General features: G+C 32.7%; 1 long non-coding RNA gene across 2 annotated transcripts in view; it reads right to left on the reverse strand.

Annotated features, from left to right (window-relative positions):
* The window catches only part of LOC105487782 (uncharacterized), a 122,264-nt gene that overhangs the window by 84,258 nt on the left and 12,607 nt on the right, over positions 1–25,399 (reverse strand). The window contains exons 3-4 of one of the 2 annotated variants that reach the window (XR_011621388.1): positions 19,407–19,524; positions 8,589–8,877 (exon numbers count right to left, since the gene is read on the reverse strand). This is a non-coding gene — a long non-coding RNA (uncharacterized lncRNA). Of the gene's footprint in view, positions 1–8,588; positions 8,878–19,406; positions 19,525–25,399 lie in introns of those variants that run through there. The other variant, XR_011621387.1, reaches the window with a different exon arrangement.

Genomic DNA, 25,399 nt, shown 5'->3' on the forward strand with positions numbered 1-25,399 from the left:
CAAACAAAATAATGCAGTTACTACATTTCTAGATTTCTGAATTTGTTTATTTGTATTCCTACTCATACATCTTGTTCTAATCATTGATTCCACTGTGATGCTAATTCCAAGAGAGTTTATACAGTTTTCTAGTATAATTTGTATAGCTTAAGTAATGTTCACAGATGTTTAATTAGCTTCTTCAGAACTACATACTTAATAAAAAATACTAGGAATTCACTCACAAATCTCTTAGAACATTCAAATAATATGGAAGGAAAGCTCAAAATATCCAGAAAATTTAAAAAATCCAAACAGAAATCAAAGCTGCAAAAGATGAACATATGGTTAAAGCATATTGTACTTATCTAATTTGTGTGCCTTTGCTAACCTAAATTGTTTTAAGAAAAGATGGTATATTTTGAAAGAACCAGATCTGGAAATAGAAAGAACTAGATTTCCATATTCTTTCGTGGAGTCTTCAGGCACAAAAATAAAACATAACTCCAGGCTTCAAATAACCAGGCATCCATGATAATAAGAGCGAGAATTACCCTGACAGTACATGTGCTTTTAGCTTTATTGTTCAGAATCATCAGTAAGTGTTTCATAGCAAAATAAGTAAGATTATTTATTTATATTTCAGATGCGCTTCTTTCTTTCTGCTAGTAAGTATGCTTAAAAAAAAAGACAACAGCATTGAGTTATAATTCATATACCATACAATTCAGCTACTTAAAGTTTAAAATTTGATTTACACTGAATTGTGTAAATTCCAGTGAATTTTAGAACTCTTTCATAAATGCAAAAAGAAACTATGTATCCATTGGCAACACTCCCCACTTAACTGCCAACCCCTACCTGGGCAATCACTAATCTATATTTTTATCTCTATAGATTTGCTTATTCTGGACCTCTCATAAAATTGGAATTAAACCATACATGGTGTTTTGCCACTTGCTTCTTTCACTTGGCATAATGTTTCCAAGGTTCATCTATATTGTATAATGTACCAGTACTTTTATTGCTGAATAATATTCCATTGGATGGATATGCTGCATATTATCAATTCATCATTTGATAGTGTTTTAGTAGTTTCCATTTGGGGGTTAATTATGAACAATCTTGTCACAAACATTCGTGTACAAGTTATTGCATAGATATTTGTCTTCATTACTCTTAAGCATATGCTTAGGAGGAGTGGAATTACTGGTTCATATGATAACTATTATATATTTTTAACCTTTGGAGGAAATGTTTTATTGTTTTCCAAGAGTGATTTACCACTTATTGTACAGCAGCCTATGAGGCTTTCAGTCTCTCCACAGTCTCACCAACACTTGTGAGTTATGTTTTTTTTTTCTTCTTTCATTACAGCGAGTGTAAAGTGGGAACTCATTGTGACCATAATTTATATTTCCTAAATAATGACTAAAAATAATAAGCACGTTTTCATATGATTAGTCACTTGTATATTCTTTTTAAAGAAATGTTAACTCAGATTCTGTGCCCAATTTCTATTTGGGTTATTTGTCTATTTATTATTGAATTTTAAGTGTTTTTTAAATTCTATATTTACATAATTCCTTTAGGATATATTGTATTCACAAATGTTTCATCTCATTCTGAAATATGTTAATGTATAATTGAGGTTATTGATCTAAGATATTTCTTCCTTTTTAATATAGGAATTCAAATTTATAAATATCTTCTAAACACTGCTAAAGCTGTATTCCACAAATGTTAGTATATTGCATTTTTATTTTCATTCATCTTATTGCATATTCTAATTCACCTTTTATTTTCTTCTTTGATCTATTAAGCAGAGTGGTTTTTAAAACTTGTTTACATGTTTGTGAATTTCCTAATAATCTTTCTATTATTAATTTCTTGTTTCATTTCCTTATAGCACGAGAACATGTATTGTATAATTTCACTTCTTTTAAATTTATTGAAGCTCACTGAGTTGTACCGCATGGTCTATTCTGAAGTAAGTTCCATATGAGCTTGAAAAGAAAGTGTAATATACTGTTTTTGGGCAATATCAAAATACCATAAATGTCTGTTAATTTCAGTTGGTTTATAGTGCTGCTTATGTCTTTTCTTTTTGATATTTTCCCAATTCTGCACATTATTAAAATTAGATTATTGAAGTTTCCAACTATTATTGTTGAAGGCTCTGTTCCTCTCTTCATTTCTGTCAGTTTCATACAGTTCATATATTTGTTTCAGATATTTGAGAACTCCATTGGCTGAGGGTTTGACATTTTTATATCTTCATCATGGATAACATGTTCACAATTTATAAATATCCCTTTTTATCTCTGGTAGTAAGTTAGTGTCAATTGTTTTTGTGTAGTATTAGTATAATCACTTCACCTTTCTTATATTTTTTACATGATACATCTTTTTCTATCATTTTACTTTAAACCAATTTGTTTGTTTGAATCTAAATAGTTTCTCTTCTAGACAGCATGTAGCAGGATTCTGTTTTTAATCCATTCTAACAATTTTTGACTTTTCCTGAAATGTTAATCCATTTACATTTAATGTTATATTTGATATATGGTTTATGTCTTCCACTTTTTGTTTTCAATGTGTCGCTTTTTTGTTTTTGTTTGCTTTCCTCTTTTACTTTTTCTGAGTTAGGTAAATGTTTTTAAATAATTTTTTCACAGTATTTTGTGTGTGTGTGTGTTGTTGTTGTTGTTTTTTTTTTCAATCATTGTTCCATGGTTTACTATGTACCTCATAACATTTTAGAATTAATTTCTGACTTATACTGTTATGGGCTGAATTGTATCTCCCCAAAATTCATATATTGAAGTCGAAGTCCCCAATGAGAATACATTTTGAAATAGGGCGTTTAAAGAGGTAAGTATATTTAATGAGGTCACAAAGGTAAGGCTCTAATCTAATATGTCTGGAATTCTTACAAGAAAACAGGAAGCATCAGAGGTGCACACACACAGAAAAAAGGTCATGTGAGAACACAATGAGTGTGCAGCCCTCTGCGAGCCAAGAGAGATATCTCAGGATAAACAAGCCTTACTGGCACATTGATCTTGGGCTCCCTGCCTCTAGAAGTATGACAAAATAAATGTATATTGCTTAAGACACTCAATCTGTGGTATTTTGTTTTGGCAGTCCTAAAAAATTAAGACATTAAATTCTAGTGAAATGAAGAAATGTTGTTCCTGTATAGTTATTTTTTATACTATTCTTGGTATACAAACTACATATGTATATATTTATATATATAAAACAAATCTAACAATACAGTGTAACAATTCTTATTTTATATACATTTTTATAATTTAAAGACATAAAAGAAGGAATAAGTATCTATTATATTAATCTTCTTATTTAACTATATTTATTTCACTTTGTAGCCTGTGACATTTAGGGTAGAGAATTTGTCTTAATAGCCATCAACTGGGTAAAAGAAAAAAAAAAAAAAAACTTTGACATCACTGCTACATTCATCTGCAATTTAGCCCGTGTAACAATAAGCTGGTATTGGGTAAGAAAAGCTAGTAGCCTGCCTCTCCTGTGGTGATACATCTTCCTTGACTAAGAACTAGGGTGAAAGAGAAAAATTTGTTTTTGGAGAGAGAGATTCATGACTGAAATTCTATAGACTCTTTGCTGACCTTAGTCAGATTTAACAGATTATTCTGAATAAATGTTTCTTCACTTGTTTCATATCCTTAAAGAAATTTCTAGAGATTTTAACTTGTGTTTTTAACCTTTTTTTTTTTTAACCAATTATGGTTGTGTTGCTGGGGTTCATTAAGCTCCTCACATTGTTATTTTGGAAGGGAGAGCTAGGAAATATATTTTAAATAATAAAGCATTATTGTATTCCAGTTTTGATTCTATCTCTAAATAACATAAAGTAAAATAAGAGCACATTTGATTACTATAGATGGATGGGAATGAAAATTTTGGTCAAAGCATTGGAGAAAGAGAAATTTGGTAGATTTGATGACAAACTATGTTTTCTCAGTAAATAATTTTCCTGTTCTTATAGAATATGCATTTTAATGGGAGATGGAAACATAAAATAACTGGTGTATCAATACATATTTTATAATATCTTTAATATTATAATAGTCTTTGTGGAGATACGTTGTGAAAAAAATAAAATAGGGAATTGTCAGTTTGTGACTGGGCAATGATGGTTATGTTCTAGACAGCAGGATAAGAGAAAGAGTCTGAGAAGAAGATATTTGAGCAAAGATGTAGAAAACCTATGTAAAGAGATATAGAAATTGTGAGGGAATGTGCTCTAGGCAATAGGAGAAGAAGGTGCAATATTCCTAAGGAAGAAAATTTTTGGAAGAGTTTAGACTGTTCTAAGTATGGCAAAACATTCACTGTAATGTGAAAATAGTGAGGGGGAGTTGCTAAGATATCAGACAGCCTAAAGGGAATGTGAAAGTGTCTGGGTGTTATCATGATGTCATATGTAAGCCTTTGGTAAGTTATGAGCAAGGGTATGACACCATCTGAATAATATGGATGATTGCACAAATATCTTGGATCGTTACACCTCACTTTGAATTTTGAGAGAGATACAACATTGATAAAATGCAAGGAAGGTGCCAAAGAAAACAACACATGGAATGGACACTGTGAGAAAAAATAGTACTTCTATTCAGCAAACTCTTGAAGAACTCGTTATTAGAATTAGAGCAAGATATATTTGATTTTTCAGTTTTTCTGCTAGAACATTTTCTTATTTCCTACTATTTACCTTTATTCTTCCTTCTGTTGTTATTTATGAGCATTCTGAATTTCTGCCACCAACTTAGAGTTATTTCAATCTTTATTAAATTTTTCCTTTGTATGATTACAAATACACAAAAAAAAACAGATGACTAGGCTCTTTCCCGAACATCTTTCTTACTTCCCTTCACAGCCCTCCCACTCCTCAAATCCTCATTCTCTACCATAAAAATCTCTCCAACTTGACTGAGACCATCATGGCTAACACGGTGAAACCCCATCTCTACTAAAAATACAAAAAATTAGCCAGGTGTGGTGGCGGACGCCTGTAGTCCCACTGACTTGGGAGGCTGAGGCAGGAGAATGGCCTAAGTAAACCCGGGAGGTGGAGCTTGCAGTGAGCCTAGATTGCGCCACTGCACTCCAGCCTGGGTGACAGAGCAAGACTCCATCTCAACAAAAAAAAAAAAAAAAAATTCTCCAACTTAAAAGACATATGGCAATCTCTTGAACGTAAACAGCTGTGGATATAAATTTCCATCCACCTTGAAATACACTATTTGCTTGTTATTTTTAATGCCATATATAATATATTCCAGAAGTTTTATGAAGAATTATTCCCAGAAAATATGAGAGGTCATAGTGCAAAAACAATAACAAACAGGTAAACAAATTAAAACACACAACCGTAGGACTTCACATTTTAAAGAGAGAGCACTTTCTGCATGTGAAAGTTAAATCTTAAGATTATTCTGTGGTTGAATTTTAAAATGCTCAATAAATAGTCTTTTCTTCAGTCCAACCAATATTAAAATAGTGAAACCAATTTGTTATACTGTATGTGAAATCAGTATTTTATTTTTATTGTATAATCTTACCTCTTAAAGATATAGCAAGACAAAATATAAAATCTACATAGTGGAAATGGAATTATAAAAGCATAACATTTCATTAATGACGACAGCTCACTCTTCCTTACTCTCGACCATATTCTACAACCAACATATTAAGGTCACAAAATAAAACTTAAAAGGTAAGCCACATCAGTAAAAAAATGTATATTGAGTCAAATATTCCCTGGAGGTAGAGGTTTGACAAATTTTGAAAATGTAGTAACGCATTTAAACTTTGGACAATGAAATACTGCTACATAGATATATCTTGACAGTATGCTTTAGAAAGGTCTAATTTACCTTCAAGAAAATATTAAGTTATTGGTGTCTTAGGTTTATTATATATTATTGTAAATATGAAATTAGCAATTTTCACAGATATAAAAAATATAGTTAATTTTATTTTATAAATATCAATAAGTTAAGAGATTTACCCAAATAAACACAACTAATAAAGCCCATTTCACTTTCTCGTAATTATTATAGCATATTATTCCTAGTAGAGCTGCTTAATATTATAGCCAATTGCATAATTAAGTGAAACAAAAAAGCTTACTATAGCTTATGGATTGTTTGGTATCTGTTTTTTAAAATAATTTTTAAAAATAAATATGCATATAGACCTTTATACAAAAAAAAGTCTTGAAATTTCAGGAAATTTTTAGACTTCCTGAAGCACCTAAAAGGGCTCCTATGTTCTGTGGATTGGGTTTGAGTGAGATCTGAAAGAGAGAGAGATCTGAAAACATAATTGAAGATTCTCTCAGGCTATCCTTTTGCATTAACTCGGCAGGTTTCATGGAGGGATGCCATCGTAAACATCACCACCAACCTTGTTATTGACTTGAGTAGCTAATATGTAAGTTTGCATGGAATTCACTATTGGAAATGTACATGAGTTAACTCATTTAATGTTCTTAATAACCTACACACTAAGTTGTTTTTATAATCCAAATTTTATAGAAAAGGAAAGTGAGGCTCAAGGCGCTGAAGTTACTTATTTGCATTACACAGCTAGGAAAGTAAATGTTGAGTCTAAAGCCAGCTAATCTGCTTTCAGAGCCCTTGGTTTGAGCTATTATCTTGATAGGAATTATATATTAAGCATATTCTTCCCTTCTCCTGAAGACAATTGCTCTCAATTTTCTTTAGTATCCCTTCATAAAATTTTTTATTACTTAAAGGTTTATAGCAAAATGTGAAGTATATAAAATCTAATTTATGAACTATAAGTACCATTTGTAGACCTAGGTCTTTATAATTGGTTCAAATTATCTGATGAATCTTCCTCGTTTTTTACCTTTTTAATGATTATTTTCTAGAACTAATAGTATTTTTTTCTTTATGAAAGTAAATTTTTATGGCTTAATGAGAACATCTGTATCCAAGATGAAGACTTCTGAGTTATAAAAACTGAAGGAAGAACAAATGAAAATAACACATTGTCTTCCCAGCCACCAGGAGAGGGTGGGGTAAGGGATAGAGGAATGCATTCACTTCATTAATTGAAAAGGTGTCGTCAGACATTCCCGGGCACTTCCTGCTTTCTTGGAAATTACTGGTCTTTAACCCTCTACCATATTGTTATTCTGAAATTATATATTGTATTATAAAGTAGAAGCTATAGACTATACATCCTATGGGATTAACATCAATGGGAAGTGTCCATGTTATTACATAATCTTATATAAAGGATTTAATCATACAAATGCAGTAAAGGAGACACATGTTTGATCTTTCAATCATAACTTTTGTAAACTACTCAATTTTCAGGGCTGTTGGGAATGTTCCAGTGGCCACATTATTATATGTCTTTTTTTTTTTTTTTTTTGCCCATAGTTGTTTGCAGAGTTATGGTATGTTAAAGAACAAGCAACTTAGGACAAATCACTCAATTTCTTTATAACCCTAGCAACATTGTGAGGTTCATGGTGGGTAGGTAAAATCATTGAGGGAAGCAGGATCCTCTGTAGAAATGTTGCTACAAAAATTTGAAAAGAAGCACAGGTTTTCTTAATATAACTGTCTTAGAACATTGTGGAGCCTTAGAACCACATCCATGTGTTGGATATGGATAGTTGCCATATCCAGCACAGCACAGAACAGTCTACCTGATTAGGAAAACAACAGGCAGATAAGCAGAACATGTGAGAAGATATACAGAGATGTCCATAATCTAACTCCTAGATTCTATCCTGATTGATGCTTTATATACCTCTGCTAATTTCCCATCCATTATAAGCAATTAATTTTTATTTGGATTAAGCAAATTTGAGAAGTTACTGTCCCATGACATAAACATAATTCAAATTATTACAGAGAGTACTTGATACTAAGAGCTCTTAGGAAGAGAGGACAGCGATAGGTGGAAATGAGACACCCTCCGAAGACTGAAACTGAAGGCAAGTCAGTCAATGTAGAGAAGGTAACTGCCAACTTGCAATCGTTTTCAAAAATGAGATGACAATTTGCTTTTCCCACGACCCAATTATTAAACCGATCACTGAATTCCATTAGTTAGACATGTTTCTTGCTTTCTTCTTTAAGACAGCTAAGGAAGAGGTGGTTAGAAAATTTGAAACATATTTTACTCTAAAGACACAACATGGCCTTCTGAGCAAGCTAAGTATCAAATAATGATATTTTCATTTTGTTCTTTGTATTGTTCTAGTCATACCAAAGAGTACATAGCTACCTAGAGAAGGAATTTCAGTAATAATATTTTTCTGGTATGGTGATTTTAATATTTCCCAGATGTACTTGAATAATTTAATTAGAAAAAGGTAGGTGAAGAGATAGCTGCCTTATAGTTGTTACCTGGTATCAACTAAAAGAAAGAATTACAAGGTACTCTTCCTTCATACAAGCTACATACAGTGAGAATCTTTATGAGGCCTCCCAATGACTATTTCTCATGACTCTGTGAATCATGCACACAGAAATATACATAATAACAAACAGAAAAGCCTTAGAATGTATATATATTTAATTTTAGAAGTAGTTTTTCTTGTACCGGGCATGGTGGCTCACGCCTGTAATCCCAGCACTTTAGGAGGCTGAAACAGGTGGATCACTTGAGGTCAGGAGTTCGAGACCAGCCTAACCAACATGGTGAAACCCATCTCCACTAAAAATACAAAACCCATCTCCACTAAAAATACAGGCAGGTTGTGGTGTCACACGCCTGTAATCACAGCTACTTGGGAAGCTGAGGCAGGAGAATCACTTGAACCAGGAGGCGGAGGTTGCAGTGAGCCGAGATCATGCCATTGGACTGCAGCATGGGCAACAAGAGCAAAACAAAAGAAAGAAAGAAAAAAAAAAAAAAGAAAAAGAAAAGAAAAGGAGGAAAGGAGTTTTTCTTATTTTCTTTGTTATCTGTTCACAAAATTCTAATTTATCACTGATAAATGAATACAAATATGTTAATAATACAATGCAATTCTCGTAGTATGGTGGCCTTATAATTAGTTTGAATTATCTTATAGAGCTTCCTAAATGGAGGTGAAAATAAGCTGATTATTCTAGCAACATTACATTCAAGAAATAAAAATGTGCATAGCTACAGATATTTCAATAGCTTCAACACTGAAGCAAATAAATTGATTTCTTTGGAAAATATGATTATGTATTTCTTACCCTGCAGATAAAGTGATCAAACACTGCTAGATCTGGCCACCCTTTTATTTAGCCCACATCATGTTGGCTTATATTTCTTTGTTAATTCTAAATATTCCAAATTAGTTTTCTGTTATTCTACTCATGTTGAAAGGTTAAAGTTTTGGGAAAACTTGGCTTTCAATCCTACAGTATCTGCCTAGCAGAAATTAAGTAGTTAATAATAACATTAGAAAGGATATAATTTCAGGACTGTCAGCACCTCAGCTGAGCTGCAAAGAGAGAGAGAGTATATGCTAACTTGCTGGGTTGCCAGATGTCCGAAGGGCTGATTAAAGCAACAAGCCAAAAATGAAAGGGTTAAGCTTCTTAATCCCTTACTGCAGTCCTGCAGTCGTTTGGGCAAGAAGCTGAAATCTGAGAATACGCTGACTAACTTGTGCCATTTTCCCTGATAGAATGAAGTGTCAGTCAAGGGTCAGCACAAATATTGGGGTCATCTCACTGTTGAGGAAGCCGCAAGAACAAGATGATCCAGCAGTTTTCTGGATTCTAGGGTTGTCGTGAGGGCTTGGAGGAGGGCTAAGAGCATCTCTACCCATAAGGAGATCTTGAGAGGCACCTTTGTACAAAGCCTAAGAGAAAGTGACCTAGGAATGCAGGCTCAGGGACTAGGAATTCAAATATGTGAAACAGCAGGACAGGCCAGGGGGCCCGATTCTTTGACAGCAGCTCCTTTTAGAGTCTGTGATGTCCTGGATGTGCACAGAGAGTCTGATGTGGGGATGGCAGTTTGTCCACAGGAGGCCTTCCATGTAAAGTCTTTGTCAGGCCTGTGGTCAGGCCAGACATTTACACTTAGATTTTTAACCAGGAGCTGGAGTCCTCAAGGACATGGGTCTATAAATTCATTTTGGGAAGTTGTGAATAATCATAATTTGCATCTAGCACAGTTCCTGGTACTTAGCATAGTTATATAACAGATATTTCTTAAAACAAAAATTGTATTTCTAATGAAACTTTTAAGATTTTTTTGTGTGCATGTATGACTTAAAGAACACTAACCCAGGAGTATGTTTATGGCAAAATATAGTGAGATAGTAAAAATTAGAAATTAAATTTTAAGTTTGCCATTAGAGAATGCTGTTATTCTCCTTTGCAATTGAGTTTACTTACATAATATTTATAGTTGATACGAGCTACAATTTTTTAACTCTGTGGTTAACAGTTGTTCTTTCTTATGTATTAATACTGAGCTATATGTAAAACAGTATATTTGAATGCATAAGAAGCAGTTTTAATATTAACAAATACTATTTAATCTTAATTCAATGCCAAAAATCCCTAGGAACTGAAAGACAAAATATCAAAATCTCATATACAGTTTAGTACTTGATAACATAAAACTAACTTATTTAATACTTTCTGGACCTTTCCTTTATTCAAATTTTCATCTTTATTTTGTTAAATCATTGACTTTTTAGACATTGTCTACTTTAATTGTTTGTGTTAATTACTTCATCATTAAGAGTTGATTATTTTATGTGTCCAGGTCCTAGCAGATGACAAATGGCACAGAAAAAGGAGAAAATTGAGAGGAATACGGGCAGAGTTAAGAGAAAACAAAAGATTATGCAATACTCTATGGCTAGCCTTAGCTGAGGACCACTACTGAAATTAAGAGGGAAGGAGTAAAAGTAGAAAACTCCATTTAAATGTATAGAGAGCAGGGCTGACTGATAGGAACTGTAGCTTTGACTAGAGTGATTCAGGCAAATGTTTGCTACCTGTCAAAGAGAGGCCTGGAGAAAAAATAACTTGACCTCTCTGGTATTCTCCACTCTCGTCCAGTTCCTAAAATCTTAGTAATGTACCCTTCTTTCACTCCCATTTGGCCAATTGAGGAAGGGCTGGGAAAATATTTCTTGCATAGCATAACAGCTATAATTATCCCTGCTATAACTGATCATGGTGCCTACATTGATATCCATAGATCTCTTTTACAACTCATTGCATGTTCGTTTACACTTTGTCAGTGCCTCAAAGGGGTGGATGTTTTGCTGTTAAGGTGAACAAATGCTCTATTCCTTCAGGATCTGAGTCCTTGGTGGTACTGTCTTCAGTAGGTTAAAGGAGCTTTCCATTGATGAGTATTGTGCATGGATAACTAAGAGATGCCCCAGTGAATTCACTGGGGTCCACACATAGACCTTTTTGCTCCCATTGAGTAACAATACCAAATTTTCCCTTGATAAGCAGAATAAATCAGACTGTTAGCATAGCATCTCCCTCCTTTGTTTGCTGCTTTATCAGCATTAAGAGACCAAAATGGCCAGGAGTTGTTTCAGCTTTCATATTTATTAAATCACTTGTGTGTCTCTTCGTGGAAACATTTCTCTCTTGGGATCTATGATCTCCAAACACACTGAACCCAGGGTCATGGGCAAAGGAAATAAAATTTCTCCTCTAGTCATTGCATACAGTCATGGGAGGGATGTCTCACATCTTTACCGAGGTCCTGAGTCCTTTATTACTGGATATGGGAATAAAGCCTTATATTTTGGCTGCCGGTTTCAAGTACATATCACCTACTGCAGAAATTCACTTCAGTCTCTTATAATGGTATTTCCCATGATTGAGTCATTCAACCATTTTATGAAACCAACTAATTCCAGGAGACAGAACAAATGGTATACTAGTGATTTCATGGAATTTATTTTATAGTGTAGGTTGTATGCAATTTCTTCTCTGTGCAGAAGAAATACTGTTAGATACCAAGCAAAGGATATTCTTCTGCAAGTTCTCAACTAATGGTACTGGTCATAGGAAACACATTTGTGCCTGGAATATGAATCTAACTTTGAAGAGAGAAATTGTTCCCCTCTCTATAATGAAAAGTATAGGGTTTAACACACCTGCTCCCTGCTAACAGATTCTTCTTATGCCATACTAGGGGTCCAGGTTAACCCCTGATATTGGCACATAGCCTGTTCAGTAGTGAAATCAGCCAGATTAACCTTGGTGGGAGAAATTCCATGTTTCTTTTATAATTTGGATTTTATTTTTTAGGACTCTGTATTTTAGAACAGTTTTAGGTTCACAATGCAAAAGGAACAGAGCTGATCCGTACCCTCTCTACAAATGCGTAGCCTCATTCATTATCAACATCCCCCATCAGAATATATATTTGTTACAATTGATAAATCTACATTAACACACCTTTATTATCCAGAACCTATATTTTATATTAGGGTTCATCCATATTTTTTGGGTTTAGACAAATATATAATGACATGCATTTACCATTTTAGCATACAAATTATTTTCACTGACATAAAATTCTTGTGCTTCTCCTATTTATCCTTCTTTTTCACCTAACCTCTAATAACCACTATATATTTTTTGTTTCCTGAGTTCTCCCTTTTCTAAAATGTCTACATTTAAAATTATACACCATATACCCCTTCAGACTGGCTTCTTTCACTTATTCATATGCATTTCAGGATCCTCCATATCATCTCATGGCTTGGTAGCTTATTACTTCTTTTTACTGCTATATAATATTCTATTCCCTAGATGTATACACTTTATTTATCCATGCACCTACTGAAGAACATGTTGGTTGCCTCTAAGTTTTGGTTGGTGTAAACACATGTAGCTTTTTGTGTGGCCATAAAATTTCAACTCTTTTGGTTAAATATTAGGAAGTGGAATTTCTAAATCATATGGTTAGTGCATTTTTATTTTTGTAAGAAACTACCAAACTGCCTTACAAAGTGGCTATACCACTATTGCATTCCCACCAGCAAAATTTGAGAGTTTCTGTTGATTTACATTCTCACCAGTATTCGGTGTTGTCAATGTTCTGAATTTTGGCCAGAAATGAGATGCTGCTACAGACTAATAGGGGCAAAGTATTCATGGTTCATACTAATAGGTATGTGGTAGCATCTTAATGTCATTTTACTTTTAATTTTCCTGATGGCTTATGATATGGAGCATCTTTCTATTTGCTGATTTACCGTCATATATCTTTTCAGTGAGATAAAATTTTATGTTTTTGAATGGATCCGTAGCCTCATTCTCTGACACCATGAACACATTGTACTTGAATCATTAAGCAAGCACAGAGATGACTTGATAAAGCTTCCGATTGACATTTGAAGGGTTGTATTCAACTGTTTATTTTGTCTCCATTGGAGTGATGTCTTCTAAAGAGCATTCAAGAACGATATAAACATCTTCACACTCTTACCTACTCTATCTACTGTCACTAATTTTTCATTCTTTTTTCTTTCTGAGCAGTCTCCCAGTCAACCAGGTATACATGGCCCGTGAATCCATAGAAGAGAAGCTCAGGCTCCTGTTCTCTTTCCACACACAAAAAAATCCATATATACCACCAGGCCCTTTGCCCACTAAGAAAATTTACCCTCAATGAAAGATCTAAAAATAATGTACAAATTCTGGTGGGGTAAAGATCAATCAATAATTAAAGTGAAATTTATTGTCTTAAATAACTACTTTAGCAAGAATAAAAACACGATAAACTAGCATCCAACATAAAAATATCTTCAAAAAAAACTGCAAAAGAAACACTAATAAAGGGGAAATAATGAATAGAAGAGTCAACAAAGTGTAATTATTGGAAATGTTTGCAAATGATACATCGACTGTCTATAGGTAGAAGTAATCCAATTAATAAACTATACATTTAATGGAATGAAAAACTAATTACACTTGGTAAAAAATAAATACATGTAAGCACACAAGTACACTTGCACACATACACACAAATTCTCACAAAGAAACAAAGGTATTTTATATGCCAACAATTTCGTATGCTGTTAAATGCATGACTTCTGGAGTTAGAAAGCCTGGATTCATTCTCAGCACTGCCACTGTGTTATTTCATTATAAAGAAAAATAAATTAAACATAGTACAAATTATTCAAAGTTTGTGGTGAACTATAGAGAAAAATCATTTTAAAATTAAATGAATTAAGTACTTATTCACTGCAAATTTATGAAGAACAAAAAAGATATCATGAACCAAGAGATTTTAAAATTTATCCTGAGGCATTCATGTTAGTATTGTAAATATGTCAATTACCTTTAAATGTATAAGTGTATTTAATATAACTCCACTTAAAGTCTTCTTTTTCCCTTTGGTTGTCTAAAAGTTAGATGAATAAAGGGCTTCTTTATATCTTCAGAAAATAAAGTTACATTTCTATCTTACACTATTAAGTATATTAAGCCAGAGATGAAAAATATTAATATTATAGAACTAAAATTATACACATATGAATACCTGATATCTATATACTATAAAATATCTGGTGCTGAATAGTATCATTATGAAATATATTTGTAAAGTTTTATAAGATATTAATACATTTTACTATGTAAAATGTAAATTGTTTTCTTATATTAAAAAATTAAGATCCCACAAAGGAAATATAAAAGTTAAGAGTAATCTGGAAAAGTCTTTGAATCACATAAATATTCAGTGAAAGTCATCAACATGGAAACAGCATTTCACAACAGTTAAACGAGTGACAGAATAGATAAAATGGAACAAACAATATAAACTAGCAAGTAAAGAGAGAAGAAATATAAGAGACTAAAAATATATACAAAGTTGTTTGCTTCATTAGTAGGCAAATAAATACAAATAAATATAAGTAAAATTTTAATTAGTGGTTGTTATCTATGAATTTGAGAAGTTTTAAAATATTAAATTTCTAATTATTAAGGATATACATATTCATATGTTGGACTTAGAAGCCGGCATGTTTCCAGAAAGAATCTTTTCATTATGATTCAACATCTTAAAAATGTGTTACAAGCAATTCCATATCTAGGAATTTACTCAAAGGATGTTTTAAAGTATGTAACACATCACCTATGAAAATACTGCCTACCAACTATGCATTGACTAATTTACCAGAAAATAATTTAAATAATTTCTATGTGTAAATAATTAAAATTAGATGTAAAATTTTAAATTAGGGAATATTTAGAGTCCTAAAATAATCCATAACATAAAATCAGATGGATCTAGGTATTGAAAAAATAGTGGAAATATACATCAAATGTATATTGGTGTGGAATTTACATCTTCTGTACTTTTGAAATTTTCCTCAATGAATCTGATATGCTTTCATCAAAGGCATAGCAGAATATGTGAAGATCCCTAAAAGAAATCTGCTAGTTGTGCCCCAAAACTTTTATCTGGAGCAAGCTTATTGGATAAGATGTCTATTAATAGGAAACAAAAACGAATGCATTAAACTTTATATTCAAGAATTTTAAAAAGACAAAAGAGTTTAATATGTGTATAAAGATTTATTTATACAAAACTTAAAGTTTCTCCTTTAAAGCACTATATAATTTATACAGTGTACATTTTGGAGCAATATGAATGTCCAACTAGAGCTAATTTTTATTTAGATATTTATAAACATAAACATATGATAGAATACTAAGAAACATTGCAAATAATGATACTAAACAATGAATGATCTACAGACAGGTTGATACTATATTATTATATGGAAAACAATCTATTATGTGGATAGATTATTATAAATATGTACTGTCCCTGTGTATGTAGGTGTGCTACAGTAGTTAGAAAGAAATCTACCAAATTTTGTTAATTTTTTACAGTGAGGATGCTTATTTTTAATATGGTTACAATCACTTTACAGATATAATTTTTCATCATTATATAAAATATTTTATGGCAAAATAACTGAACAGTGGCAAAACAACTTTGGTTAAGCCAACCAATAAAATGTTCAAATGCGATGGATGTCCGTATCATGACTGGAGAATGTACATGGCATATGCATGGCAATTTAGACTATTATGAAAAGGCATTAGATCTACAATAGGAAAAAAGCTATGTAAGGCAAAATTGGGTGTCAAATGACTTTTTTAAACTATTAAACAGGCATTGAAGATAGATAGCTGATTTCGCCTAAGAATTTCTCCTGCCTTATATACCTTGAAGTAAAGTGGGACATTTGCCCAGTAACTGGACTGAATTAAGATATAATATAGATTATATAAAATTGTAGGATTATAAAATAGAAAGGAACATCCATAACCAACAAAAAAGACTACAGAGTTTTCTAAATAAGAAATACGAAATTTCATATATAAACTAACCTTTCTGTAAATTGAAATCTAACCTTGCAAAAAGAGATACATTGAAGAAAGCAACATTTGTTGAAATCGTAGACTTTGTGGATAAATGAAGCCTACAGATATTATCACCAATTAACAGTAAAAATTAGTGTGTACTCACTGAGCATCAATCACAATTCCAAACATTGTATACTAATTTATTCATTCTTCACAATTACTCTGAGTTAAGTGCTATTTTTCTTCTTGTTACAAAATGGAGGACCAGGAGGCACAAAAAAGTTAAGTAATTTTCTTATATTTTCTCAGGTAGTAAACGTAAATCCAGCATTTCAACCTGGGCTATCTGACTGCAGAGCCCATGTTTCTAAAGTGGTGCTTTTTCTATATAAGGTAAGATTTTTGCAGTAAATTAAAATCTATGAACAAATTAAGAGTATAATATCATGTTGATTAACATATGTAATGTATCTTTTACAGTTCATAATTGTATAATTTGGATTTGATTTGAAATCTTCTTATGTGAAAATTTAAAAGGACCCAGAATATTTCTGTGTAAATAAAATCCAGTCATTAAAATTTACTCCATGTCATTTTTACTTTTGTCTTTTCTTTTCCTAAGTGGAAGTTAAATAAGAGTGAACTTTAAGTTTTACTTTACAATTAAACAAAGACAAATGCCAACTCTAAAGCAAGAACACTGCTAAAAATGTTTTAAAATCTTTTTCACTGGAACATTTCAGGGTTCCTGCTAAAATATAAAGAAAAGGACTGCCCTTAAAACCATTCTACAGGATAAAAAGACTTAAAGAGGAAATACTTAGTTGCAAAAACCTCAGAATGTGCCTCTCAAAGTAATTTTGTTGTTGTTGTTGTTGTTTTAAGTGTATTCTCTGAGTTCAGAATAAGTTCAGATGAATGAATGCCTGTCATTGAAAGAGCTTCGTAGTGTCAGGCCTAGCTGTTTTGGGGACTGTGCAGGGAATCAAGCTGTGCTACACATTGGGATCCCTGCCAAATGAATGACATTTCCTGAGAACCTAAGCAGAATTTTAAGAAGTTGCCTTGTCCTTCCTAAAGAGTTCGGTCAAAGGGTATTTAAAAAGAGAAAACACAGTCAATCTTACTAAGGATACTAGAGAGAAAAGCCGACAAATCTCTAAACTTAACTGAGCTGAAAATAAGCTATATGGGCAGAAGTAATACATTCTCAGGTTTTGTATGTTTTGATTTTTTTGTCTTTTCTCATTTAAAAGGAATCCAAATATTGTATATCTTTTCAAAATTCACATTTTAGAAAACACATGAATAAACACTTTATATTGCAAAAGGACTTGACTAGAATTGGCCCTATTCTCACCAAAAATATATAAAAAATAGCATAGAATAAAACAATTTTAATTTTAAATGTAAAACTATCTGCATAGAGAATAATAAACATAAAAAATACTCAAGTGAGACCAATCTATTTGAGCTGTGATACATGATACTGAAACTGAAGTCTCATAGCAGCTGGGCCAGGAGAAGCTATCTCAGACACAGGAAAGATAGTGTCTAAATTAAACACCTTGCATAAAGCTAAGTGCCTAGAAGGCTTTGATTTATTAAGAATGCCAGAAGGATAGAAGAGGAAAGAGGCACTATTAAAAGTTATAATGGTTTATAATTTTCTCGATAGCAAGAAAAGAATATGAGACTTTATATGAAAGTTGTTTGCTGAGTCTGAGGCAAGATATCTTTTAAAAATAAAAAGCATATTACCAAAGACAAATAAATTATCTTATCAGTAACTATAGATAATAATACATATGTTAGAAGAAAAATCATATATATATATATGATTTTTTTTTTTTTTTTTTGAGACAAGGTCTCACTTTAGCACCCAGGCTGGAATGCAGTGGCATGATCTCATATCATTGCAACTTCCGCTTCCCAGGCTCAAGCGATCCTCCCACCTCAGCCTCCCAAGTAGCTGGAATTACAAGTGTGCACCACCATTCCTGGCTAAATTTGTATTTATGGTAGAGACAGGATTTCACCATGTTGCCAGGCTGGTATAACAATATTTTGAATTAAAGAGTGGCTGACTATCACTTGTGAGTTCCCACCAAATAAACTACTAAAGTGTATTAATCTAGAAGAAACAGTAGAAATGCAAGAAGAAAGTTAGAAAAACAAAAACAAGGTAGATTATTGGTAATATACTCAATAAGTGAATAAAAACAGAAAGTTCTGTTTAAATTTGGAGACATAATGAATCTCAAACTTCAGGTAACATAGCAGAGAAAAAGAAAATTGTATTGAAACTTTTAAAAATTCCTGTATTTTTTATAACTGTCTCTATTTTTTCTAAGGGAGATAGAGATGTTGGTTACATAACTTTGTGATATCAAGTGTGCATACTAAAAATTAAAGGGTTGCTGTTAAAAGAATATCAAAAGAGTATATATATTTCAAAAAGTGAATAGCAGATCAATGATCAATAAAACTCAAGAAAAATGAATAAAAAAACAAAATATATAATACATTAAAAGAAAAACAGGATATTCAATGTAAGTGATGATATCAAAACATACAAATAAAAGAAAAACCAAAACCAGCCAAAACGAAACCAAACTAACCAAAAAAATCACCTAGAAACAACAAATAACAATATGTAACATATTTTGAAGAAAAGTATGTCTTCTTTTAAAGAAATAAAAGTAGACCGAAACACAGGGAAAGCTGTATATTTTCAAGGCATCAGCATTATAGTGAGGTCAATTTCAAAGTAATCAAAGTGATTTCATAAATAAACTGATAGGATATTCTCAAAATTTACAGATAGGAGTATACGGTTGAGAATAACTAGAGTGGGCCAGGTATGGTGGCTCATGCCTGTAAGCCCAACACTTTGGGAGTTCAAGGTGACAGAATCGTTTGAGCCCAGGAGTTCCAGACCAGACCAGCCTAGGTAACATAGCCAGATCCCATCTCTATAAAACACACACATACACACACACGTATATAAAAGCTGGGTGTGGTGGCACACACCTGTCATTTCAGCTACTCAGGAGGTTGATGCAGAAGGATTGTTTGAGCCCAGGAGATTAAAGCTGCAGTGAGACATGATCATACTGCTACACTCCAGCTGGGGTGACAAAGTGAGATCCTGTATCAGGAAAAAAAAAAAAAAAAAAAGCAGAAGACAAAAAGTAAAAATAAAAAGAATAGCTAGAGTGATTTTGAAAAAAGAAGCAGGAACACAATTAGACATTAAACTCTTCTATTTTTCCAAAATGATGTATGCTAAATATGCAAAACACTTCTCAAATTGGATGGTAATTTAATCTTGGAAGTGAATGGCATTAACATCTTTCTATTTACTCTATCATAGGAATATTTCATAATATAAAATTATAAGATTTTTGATAATTAATATGTATTTATTACTAAGAAACCTAAACCTGACCTTTTCCCTACCTTTCTTCGAATTCCAGGTTTTATGATTCTAAAATAAATTGTTTCTCTTGTCCTCTAAGAATTTGATGTTTCCTAATCCTTTCTATATGTTGGAACTGAGCACTCTGGTGCAGATATTTTCTTGGATTAAGATCTTGGTCACTGATGTTCCTCATTGCTGGTGAGAGTTCTCTAAGTGTCTGCTCTTCAGAACCACATTTCTGTATGAATCACTCAACTATTTTCTGTCTCCCATTTAGGTTAATCCTTTCTTCAAATTCCAGGGTAGTAATCTCACACATCCAAATACAGGCCATAGTCTCTTTCAAAGCCGAGATAAAATGCTGATTGGAATAATATAACAATACTGTTCAATACCTTTGGGAATTCTTATTTAAAATTGTTCTTAGAAAGTCTGGCATAGCCTTTTGATTTATACGGTGATGTCAGAGCTTTTAGAATTAATTATTTCCGTCTATATATCTACCTATCTCTCATCTATCTATCTACCCATCTATCTCTGTAATCTCAAACATATTATATATAATTCAGGCATTCCTTTGGGGATATGTTTGATTTTAGGGAATAAACCAACAAAAATGTATTCTGACATTCAACTAATAAAATAAAAGTTAAATACTGTTTTGCTTAATTGGAAGGGGGCTGTACAAACTTTAAAATTTCACAGCCTGAACTGGGATTGTAATCATTGTAGTTATGCATGCTATTTTAAGACCACTAAAATTTTTGATTGACATAATTATGAAATTCCTATTATAATTAAAGTAATTCAGAGGGTTAACAAATATAGGTTTAGAAATGTAAAATTAATTACTTATTTCAATAACCTAATAATTGCAGCGAGCCTATGATTGGCCATGTACTTGATTATAAAAAAAAGAAAAAATTACTGTTGACTTTGATCCTCTCATATCCAAAAGAAACAAACAACAGTACCTGTTGAGTGTTGAGAAAATACAAAATATAAAATTTTGATTAATAAACAATAAAAAGTTACATATAGTACTTATATTTGCAAACACATGCAGACATGAAATGACTTTTTACATCCTTGAAGTAATTTTCACTCTCGAGTCTTTGAATTTAGAATCAGCTTTTAATTGTCATCCAAGTCAACATAATAATTCACGTTTTTAAAATAACGTGTCAATTATTTTGTCATTCCTGTGGTTACACTCTGTTTATGTCAACTAAATCATATCAAAGAATTATATCTTTGAGCAATCATGTTGTCATTCATACATTGTTGCTTCTGAACTACATCATCAAAGCATTAACTATAATTACGTCTTGTAGTTTAGGCAAAGTCCGACTTCGGAAAGTGTTGGCTGATTATTAGGGATTCAGAACGAATCTTCCCATGGGATCAGAATTAAACAAGGGATATGGGCACAGACTTCAAATATGGATACGTGCTGTTCCCATTATATACCCAAAGCCCAACATGGTTGCTGATGATATTGACAATAACTTTTCTAAAAGAGTTTGAATTCTGATGCCCAAACCTTATCACCACCATTTTCCTCCTTCCAAAATTCTCATAACAGGGTAAGCAATCAGGGAATTTGCGCCTTTATATTATAACCTCACCTGGAAATAGGAGTGGCAATTTCCTGTTTTGTAGGCCTCTCTTTCAGAGGCAGAATTGGAAGGTGGTAGTGTGGATGCAGAAAGTATCTGGAGGAGCGTGCAGAGGTGGCAGACAGGAAGAGTTGGAGCTTTGAGTCGATCTATGTGAGGTAGTGGAGGCAGGCTTAATTTTTTTTTAATGATTTTAGAAAAACAAATAGGAACTATTTATGTCAGATATTTATCCATGCCGAATATTTTTGTATGATCAGTAAAAGCTTAGAATAAACTTACTGTTGCTTACTCTGTTCACAACAGCCAGTTTCCTAGTCTTTACATGTTTCTCAAATTACTCCTTTTAACTCAAAATGGAAAGGAAATGATCCCCAATATGTTTCACAAATTGTTACTGCTCTTCTACTCTCCCAGATTACTGATGTAGCACCCAGTGACACTTAACACATTTAAGTATCTGGAAAAAATGACTGTCTTAAAAGTAATGTTGTAGTTGATTCTGTAGCACCATTTCTTTAATGTCTCACTTGAAGCCACTTGCTTAAGTTAAATACTACTTCAGCTACACAGAGCACGTCTGTAAACAACTTACTTCACTGCTCCTCTTAGCGAAGTATATTTCCAGCTCCGTCTAGCAGACTCAAAAAAGTTCTAATTGCCAGGCTCCAACTATTAATCAGCTCCATGACTACCCCAAGCACAGACAGATGTATCCCTTGTAGGGATACAACTTATGCATGTTACTATCTTCCTTTTTTAATCAGAATTTTCACTGACGACAGAAAAAAAAAATATTTTAACATAGTGGCTAATGTATTTATAGTTAGAGGAAAACACGAGTTTCCAGCTATGCCATTTCTGTGTCAAAAACCACATCCATGAACTATTATGATGTAAAAAAGTTGACTTGGGGCCGGGCGCAGTGGCTCAAGCCTGTAATCCCAGCACTTTGGAAGGCCGAGACGGGTGGATCACGAGGTCAGGGGATCAAGACCATCCTGGCTAACAGGGTGAAACCCCGTCTCTACTAAAAAATACACAAAAACTAGCCGGGCGAGGTGGCAGGTGCCTGTAGTCCCAGCTAATGTAGTCCCAGCTACTCGGGAGGCTGAGGCAGGAGAATGGCATAAACCCGGGAGGCGGAGCTTGCAGTGAGCTGAGATCCCGCCACTGCACTCCAGCCTGGGCGACAGAACGAGACTCCGTCTCAAAAAAAAAAAAAAAAAAAAAAGTTGACTTGGGTGTGTGAGTGCATGTGTTTATATATGAAGATACCTGTGTATCTATATGTGCTGGCACACGTTGACATGTGCATACCTGCAAGTAAAACTGTGAGCAGACGTGAAAAGAAGTAATAATATCTAGTTGTTTTGGCTTCTGTTTAGTTTGGAGTATGCTTCCAATAAACCTCTGTCTAAAAAAAAAAAAAAAAAAAAAAAAAAAAAAAAAAAAAACTGGGCAGTAAACTAAAAACACATTTGCTGAATAGAGTCAACTGCTGTTTTTCAATACAGTTATTTTCCTTTAAGCCACTTAGGTTTTTCAGAATATTACTTTAGCAAGGACAAAATTGACATTAAATATTTTGCAAGTTCAAAGAAATAAGAGGATCTCTTTGAACCTGTCTTTCCAGAAAGGACTAAGTGGAATAGATTGGACCTGAACAGCTGGTCATAAAAGATAAAGATCATTGAGGCCAGTGAGAAGAAGCAGGGAGGACATTTTTGATCAATACTACCAGTTGTTAAAATAATTCTCAATCTTACTGCCTACTACCTTGGAGTACGTGACTGAAGACAAGAGGTACAGGAGCAAAATAATTCTATAAATACACAAACATGTATGATATTACCTATAGGATTACGTTGTGATAGATTCTAGTACAGAGTCTCAGATGCTTTTTCAGCTGAAAATCATCTTCATACATACGTGTGTCTGGACAATTCTATCACTGAATCTAAACTTAAAGATTTTTTAGGGCCAGGCGTGGTGGCTCACGCCTGTAATCCCAGCACTTTGGGAGGCCGAGGCAGGCAGATCACGGGGTCAGGAGATCGAGACCATCCTGGCTAACACAGTGAAACCCCTTCTCTACTGAAAACACAAAAAATTAGAATTACCCAGGTGTGCTAGCGGGCACCTGTAGTTTCAGCTACTCGGGAGGCTGAGGCAGGAGAATGGTGTGAACCTGGGAGGCGGAGGTTGCAGTGAGCCGAGATAGCGCTACTGCACTCCAGCCTGGGTGACAGACCAAGACTCCGTCTCAAAAAAGAAAAAGAAAAGATTTTTATAGTTAAAATTATCTTAAACACATAAATGTAAAACATATATTACACAGATAAATGTAAGTGCATATGCATGTACACATATCTCTATATACATGAATTTATATATATGTACAGCTGTATCTGTATATTATGCATACTCACAAATATATATTAAAATCTATATTAAATTATCAACATAATTAATAATTTATAGACAATTTATTTTTAATAATTTATATAATTAATATAATTCTACTATACTGATTAATTGTATTATATATAATTACATTAATAATTTATAGTAACATAGCTATCATTATTATCATAATGTATTATTTCATTTAACTGAGATTAAATATTAAATAGTCTTCAAATTACATTAAATTAAATATTAACATTAATATTTGATATTTGATTAGATTAAATATTGATATTCAATTATTATGATAGCAATATTAATAATTTAATATAGATTTTAATATGTATAATATACAGATACACCTGTATGTAATATACATTCATGAATATATAGATATGTGTACATGTATATGCACGTATATTAATTAAATATTTACATATTAATATTAAAATAAAGTTGACATTAAATTTTAATATATATTAAAATATTAAAGTTACAGTCAAGGAAAATAGGAAGTATAATTGTACTCATCTTATTCTTACTTTGAAGTACTCATGAATTCAGACAAGTCAAATTTGAATTCGTGCTTCTAAATACTGACTCAAATCCAATGTTTTTTCAAATCTAATAGAGCTCTAATTTGAAATAATTATCCTTTTATCGTATCTCTCTATTTGACCTCTAAAATACCCTCAACTACATTGTATTTGAGGCTATCATTAGAATTGGCTCTCAAATATTTTTAGATAGATGGATGATGAATGGTTGAATTGGTGAATAACTGATAGTAGAAGAATCACTCACTTTCTACTATCTTGTGAAAAATCCAAACACTCTGACTGTGGGAACACCTTTACACTTCACAGCATATATCCTTTTGAGATCTCTTCAGCTAGTTGTCTTCTTTATCTCAGTATGTCTTCTTGGTCTGGCACAGTGCTGGGCAAATAGTAGAATATCAATAACTTGTCTATTCAATTTATGCCACTTCCAAACTTAAGAAGTTATGACCTAAAGATCAGTATCAATTTAATAGAATGATTAGGTCAACTCTGTGAAACTAGTCCTTTTTCAGTTGTTTTTTTCCTGTTTATTTTATCTGTGTTTTGCAAATGATCCTGATTTGCTTTAGCATTCCTTCTTCTCCTTTCTGGGAAGTGTGCATCTGCTTCTGACATCTGTCTTCTATCTTCCTTTGTAAATTATGAAGTGCTGCCAACTCCTTTTATCAACAAATTACCCGTAGAAGCATTTAGAGGGCTATAATGATTCTTTGATTTCCTTTGATTCTTTATGAATTTGCAAAATGGCATGATGCTTATATTAGCTTTGTTTGTCCTTTCTTTTTCCATATTTAATATTTATAGTTGGCAGGCCCAGATGGTGTACTTTGTTATGTCCTGAAATGTTGCTATTTTTTTATTCCTTAATTACAGTAATGTCAATCTGTAATATCCCCAGCCTCCATCTCTAGTTGACATTGTAGATTTCACATGTCGTATTATTTATTGAACAGACTGTATGTTTGACACTGTAAAATATACAGTATTTTTTTCTTAACCTTACTGCTTTTT

This window comes from Macaca nemestrina, chromosome 3, assembly GCF_043159975.1.
Source record: "Macaca nemestrina isolate mMacNem1 chromosome 3, mMacNem.hap1, whole genome shotgun sequence".
NCBI classification, from domain to species: Eukaryota; Metazoa; Chordata; class Mammalia; order Primates; family Cercopithecidae; genus Macaca; species Macaca nemestrina.